The 6,482-nt window shown below is 42.6% G+C and overlaps 1 pseudogene; it reads left to right on the forward strand.

Moving 5' to 3' along the window:
* The first annotated feature begins 4,975 nt into the window (after positions 1 to 4,975).
* On the forward strand, positions 4,976 to 6,061 carry LOC102437506 (annotated as a pseudogene).
* The last annotated feature ends 421 nt before the right edge of the window (positions 6,062 to 6,482 follow it).

Genomic DNA, 6,482 nt, shown 5'->3' on the forward strand with positions numbered 1-6,482 from the left:
CGCCAGGTAATGACATCACGTAGCAACGCCGGCTTCCTCTCCCTAGCAACTAGCCTCCTTGCAGTTTCTTCAGCCCAGGAACACAACTTGCTTTATAGGCAAGTGCAAACATTATACACTTTAACCAAATGTCTGTGAAGCGTTTTCCCCTGCCTCATCTCATTTGATCCTCACAGAAGTCCTGGAGTAGGTAAATAGGAGACTCGATAGAATCCTATTTTCTTTTCATTAGCCGGAAAACAGATTTAGAAAGCTTAGAAACTTCACCCAACTAAAAAGAACTAAGAAATGGTGGATCTTGAAAATGACTTCAGGTTTTCTTACTGCACAGAATATAGTGAAACACTGCTGCAGCCCTAGCCGGTTTGGCTCAGTGGATAGAATGTTGGCCTGTGGACTGAAGGGTCCGGGTTTGATTCCAGCCAAGGGCACATGCCTGGGTTGCAGGCTCAATCCCCAGTAGGGGCATGTAGGAGGTAGCCAATCAATGATTCTCTCTCATCATTGATGTTTTTATCTCTCTCTCCCTCTCCCTTCCTCTCTGAAATCAATAAAAATATATATATTAAAAAAAAACCAAAACACTGCTGCAGTTAAATATTTACCCTTTGTTCTCCCTTCGTGATCTACAATAATAATCTGCTTTGTGTTGATATTTACTGCTGTGTTGCTGACAATTACCTGAAAGAGAAGTTGGGGTGTTTCACTGGGCTGGAAAAAGTTTAGCTAAATCAGAAAGCAGGTCTAATTAAACCAGTTTATGTATATATGTATAAAGCTGGCACCAATCGCACGCATGTGTTTCCATCTGTCATTGTTCATTGTGAATTTTGTTGACACTTCTATTATAGAGAAAGGGTGAATTGCGATATTAAAATGTCTCTTCTAATTAATTTCCTTTCAATGTGCACGAATTCGTGCACCGGGCCACTAGTATTTATATAATCCTTTACATTCACAAATATAGTTTAAATCTGGAAATTTTAAGACAAAGAGTACTTGTTCTCATAATTGCCATTAGATATAATTGAGACTACACTACTATATATAATTAGGTATGCTGTTGTGCATAGTTAATTCTAGTTATATTTTATACCTACTGGTCATTACCAATATTTTATATTTATTGGTCATTAAGTTCCTAAAGAAATAACAATCCAACAAACTGGTTTCATTTAATACCCTTTAAAGGCAGATAAGCTGAAGAAAGAGTTAGCCTCTCTTGATATTTCATTTTCAAATTACTGATACAAATTTACCAGAGAAATAATTACATACCCTGTGAAATACCAAAATATCTGCAAAAAGTTTCCAAGATAATGTATTCTTTGAATATCCAAAAATAAAGCCTTTCTAATGAAAGCATTTACATTCCTAAGCTAAGTAAACATTAAAAATAGTTTAGCTCGCAGTGTGGCTCAGTAGTTGAGCTTCGACTTATGAACCAGGAGGTCACGGTTCCATTCCCGGTCAGGGCACATGCCCAGGTTGGGAGCTCGATCCCCAGTGTGGAGCATGCAGAAGGCAGCCAGCCAATGATTCTCTCTCATCATTGATGTTTCTATCTCTCTCTCCCTCTCCCTTCCTCTCTGAAATCAATAAAAATATATTTTTTAAAAAGTTAAACATACACCTACATTCTACTCATAGGAATTTATTCAGGAGTAATGTAAACTTGTTTACTGTAGCTTAATTTGTAACAGCCAAAAACCAGAAAGTAACCAAAGGTTCATCAGCAGGTAAATGGATACACACACTGCTATACAGCCAACAATGGAACACTACTGAGCAATAAAGTCACTGGATATATGCAGCATTGGACGACTCTCAAAATATGCTGAGTGAAAGAAGCCAGATTAAAAAAAAGCACATAGGGCTTGTGTAGCCCACCCCCGTCCAAGGAACAGCAGCCTCCTGATCACCACACCCTCTGTCTGAGGAACAGCAGCTGTGTGTGAAGCCTCCCCCCACCAGCCAGAGGAGCCACCACAACTGTGAACAGCACCCACCAGAGGAGCTGCTACCAACTGAGGAGCAGCTGCTACCACAACCGCCCGAGGAGCAACCACAGCTTGAGGAGCCACTGCCACCCAAGGAGCAGCCACTGAACGACTCAACATCTAGATATGGCGGTATGATCAAACATGGGTAGACAAAGAAACCCCCAAAGGAAAGAAAAGGAGGACTCGCCAGAAAAGCAGCTAAGTGATACAGAGGCATGCAACATGACAGAAAAAGAATTCAGATTAAGGGTCCTAGAGTGCATAAACCGGATGGAGGAAAAAATCAACAACTTATGCAAGAAGCAAGAAGAAACAGATGAAAAAATCAATAAATTGGGTAAGAACCAAGAAGAAATGAAGAGTGATATAGCTGCAATAAAAAACACCATTGAAAGTTTCAACAGTAGACTAGGAGAAGCGGAGGACCGAATTAGCAAATTAGAAGACAGGTAAACAAAACACACCCAAACGAAACAGCAATTGGAGAAAAAAATTAAAAGACAGGAGGAGAGCCTAAGGGACCTATGGGACAACATGAAATGAAACAACATATGAATAATAGGGGTGCCAGAACAACAGAAAGAGGAACAAGGGTCAGAAAACCTATTGGAAGAAATAATATCAGAAAACTTCCCAGAGGTGGGGAAGAAAAAAATCACACAAGCCCAGAGAGTCCCAAACAAGGTGAACCCGAAAAGACCCACACCAAGACACATGATAATTACCATGGCAAATGTTCAGGACAAAGAAAGAATCTTACAGGCTGCAAGAGAGAGACGGAAAGTTACATACAAGGGATCTCCCATTAGATTATCAAATGATTTCTCAACAGAAAGACATCAGGCCAGAAAAGAATGAACAGAAATTTACAAAGTGATGCAGAGCAAAGGACTGAATCCAAGAATACACTATCCAGCAAGGCTATCATTCAAAATTGAAGGGGAAATAAGAAGCTTCACAGACAAAAAAAAGGCTAAGGGAGTTTATCACCACCAAGCCAGCAATGCAAGAAATGTTAAAGGGACTGGTGTAAAAAGAAGAAATAAAAAGCTCAGAAAGAAAACAGCCACACACAAAAAAAGAAATGGCTACAAACAAGTACCTTTCAATAAAAACTTTAAACGTAAATGGACTAAATGCTCCAACCAAAAGACATCAAGTGGCTGAATGGATAAAAAAACATGACCCATACATTTGCTGTCTACAAGAGACCCACCTCAGAAGAAGGGACTCACACAGACTGAAAGTAAAGGGATGGAAAAATATCTTTCAGGCAAATGGAAATGAAAAAAAAGCTGGGGTAGCAATACTTATATTGGACAAAATAGACCTCAAAGTGAAGGCCATAACAAGAGATAAAGAAGGCCACTTCATAATATTAAAGGGATCAATACAACAAGAAGATATAACCCTGATAAACATATATGCACCCAATGCAGGAGCACCCAAATACATAAAAAAAACTCCTAGAATATATCAAAGGAGAGATCGACAACAATACAATCATAGTAGGGGACTTTAATACACCACTGACATCACTGGATAAATCCTCTAGACAAACAATCAGCAAAGAAACAGCAATCCGAAATGACTCACTAGATCAGATGGACTTAATTGACATCTTCAGAACACTTGACCCCAAAGCCACGGAATATACATTCTACTCAAGTAAGTGCTCATAGGACATATTCAAAAATAGACCACATGTTGGGTCACAAACAAAGTCTCCCCAATTTCAAGAAGATTGAAATCATACCAAGCATCTTCTCAGACCACAATGGCATAATATTAGAAATAAACTACAATAAAAACAACCCAAAATACTCAAACACTTGGAAGCTGAATAGCATGTTATTAAATATTGATTGGGTTACCAATGAGATCAAAGAAGAAATTAAAAACATCCTGGAAACTAATGACAATGAAAACACAACAATCCAAAACCTATGGGACACAATGAAAGCAATCCTGAGAGGGAAGTTTATAGCTCTACAGGCCTATCTCAAAAAATAAGAAAAAATGATAGTAAATCATCTAACTCTACAATTCAAAGAATTAGAAAGAGAGCAACAAGAAAACCCCAGAGTGAGCAGAAGGAAGGAGATAATAAAGATAAGAGCAGAAATAAATGACATAGAGACCAAAAAAACAATACATAAAATCAATGAAACCGAGAGCTGGTTCTTTGAAAGGATAAACAAGATTGATGAACCTCTAGCCAGGCTCACCAAGAAGCAAAGAGAGAGGACCCAAGTAGCTTGTCTTTTCACTTTGTTAATGGTTTCCTTTGCTGTGCAAAAACTCTTCAGTTTGATATAGTCTCATTTGTTTATACTTCCTTTTGTTTTCCTTGCCCGGGGAGATATATCAGAAAAAAATATTGTTATGAGAAATGTCAGAGATTTTACTGCCTATATTTGCTTCTAGGCTTTTTATGGTTTCAAAAATGGAATAGAGCACGGCTGGTGTGGTTCAGTGGTTGAGCTTCGACCTGTGAACCTGGTGAACCAGGAGGTTATGGTTTGATTCCCAGTCACAACACATTTAAGTCTTTGATCTATTTTGAGTTTATTCTTTTGTGTGGTGCAAGAAGGTGGTCTAGTTTCATTATTTTGCACATGTCTGTCCAATTTAACAGAACCATTTATAATAGACTATCTTTAGTCCATTGTATGTTTTTTGTCTCCTTTGTCAAATATTAATTGACTATAAAGGCATATATTTATAAAAAAAAAAGCGAAGGACAATTCAATGAAATCAGTAAAACAATACATTTAAAAATGAGTAGTTTATGGACATTTACTTTTATTCAGTTTCTTCTTAAGGTGAAGAAAACTCTAAAAAAATGAGTAGTTTAACAAAGATAGAAATCATAAAAAAGAATCAAAGAAAAATTCTGGAGCCTAAGAACACTATGAATAAATTAAAAAAAAAAAAAAAGGCGGCAATAGGCAATAGAGAGCATTAACAAAATGGATCCAGCAGAAAAAAAGCATCTGTGAGTTAGAAGACAGAAATTTTGAAATATTAGAACAAAGAAAAAAGAAAGCCTGTGTGATCTATGGAATACTAACAAAAAGAACAATTTGCAAACTGTTGCAGGTTCAGAAGGGGAAGAGAGAAAGAAAGGGGCAGACACTTATTTAAATAAATATTAACTGGGAACTCCCCAAGTCAGGGGAGAGATTTGGACATCCAAGTTCATGAGGCTCATAAGAACCAAACAGTCAACTTAAAGTGATCCTCTAAAACACACATAACAATAGAGATAAAGTAAGGCTCGCTCGCAGGCCAGCGAGCTCGTCTTCACCAGCCGGCCGGTGTGCGTGGCCGAGACCGTCTTCGTCGAGGACACGGGCTCCAGCGGCGCCCGGCCGGGCGCGCTATCCTTTGGACGTCACCACGTGCGACTGCGGCACGCTGCGGCGTGCGGACCTGCCCTATCAGCATCGCGCTCTGGTGCACCGCAAGCAGTTCTGGGAACGTGTGCCCGGGCCCCTGCAGAGTGGCGACATCCTGCGCCTGGTGGTCAACGCCGAGGGCGAGCTGCACCTGAGCCACAGTGGCGCCGCCGCGGGCATGCAGCTGTGCGTGGACGCCTCGCATCCCCTGTGGATGCTCTTCGGTCTGCATGGAGCCATCGCGCAGATCCGCCTCCTCGGCTCCACCATCCTGGCAGAGCGGGGCATCCCATCACTTTCCTGCTCCCCCTCCTCCACACCAACCCCGCCCAGTGCCCTGGGCAGCCGCCTCTCTGACCCCTTGCTCAGCACCTGCAGCTCGGGACCTCTGGGGAGCTCTGCTGGCGGGACAGCCCCCAACTCGCCGGTGAGCTTGCCCGAGTCGCCAGTGACCCCAGGCACGGGCCAGTGGAGTGACGAGTGCACCATTTGCTATGAGCACGCAGTGGACACGGTCATCTACACATGTGGCCACATGTGCCTCTGCTATGCCTGTGGCCTGCGCCTCAAGAAGGCTCTGCACGCCTGCTGCCCCATGTGCCGCCGCCCCGTCAAGGACATCATCAAGACGTACCGCAGCTCCTAGCCCGGCGCGCCCACCCCTCGCGCCACCTCCTCGGACTGCAGGCCAGTGCCAGCTGAGGGGCAAGCCACGGGGCCCTACTCTTCTTCCTCATTTTGGAAACTCTCTTCCCTTCTCCATTAAACTTGGGAAACTGAGGTCCCTGAAAGTTTGGAGAGGAAAGGGGTAGCATACAGGTTTGGGGGGGAAAGGAGGGCAGAAGCAGATCGCCCGGCGGAGGGGAGGGGAGGAATCTGCACTTTGTCTGCCTTTCCTTTCTCTGTGCTCAGCTCTTCCTTCATGCTGAGGGACTAAATTGGGGGGCTCCGCCTGTTCTAACCCCGCCCCATCTGGGACTGACTTCTAGCCCGTGTGGCACCTTTGTGAAAATTAGAAAGTGCATCCCTTCCTCTGGGCAGATGTGGCCCTGGGCCAGGGCGTGTGGCTTGGCTAGTG

The sequence above is a fragment of the Myotis lucifugus genome, unplaced genomic scaffold (genome assembly GCF_000147115.1).
Source record: "Myotis lucifugus unplaced genomic scaffold, Myoluc2.0 scaffold_91, whole genome shotgun sequence".
NCBI classification, from domain to species: Eukaryota; Metazoa; Chordata; class Mammalia; order Chiroptera; family Vespertilionidae; genus Myotis; species Myotis lucifugus.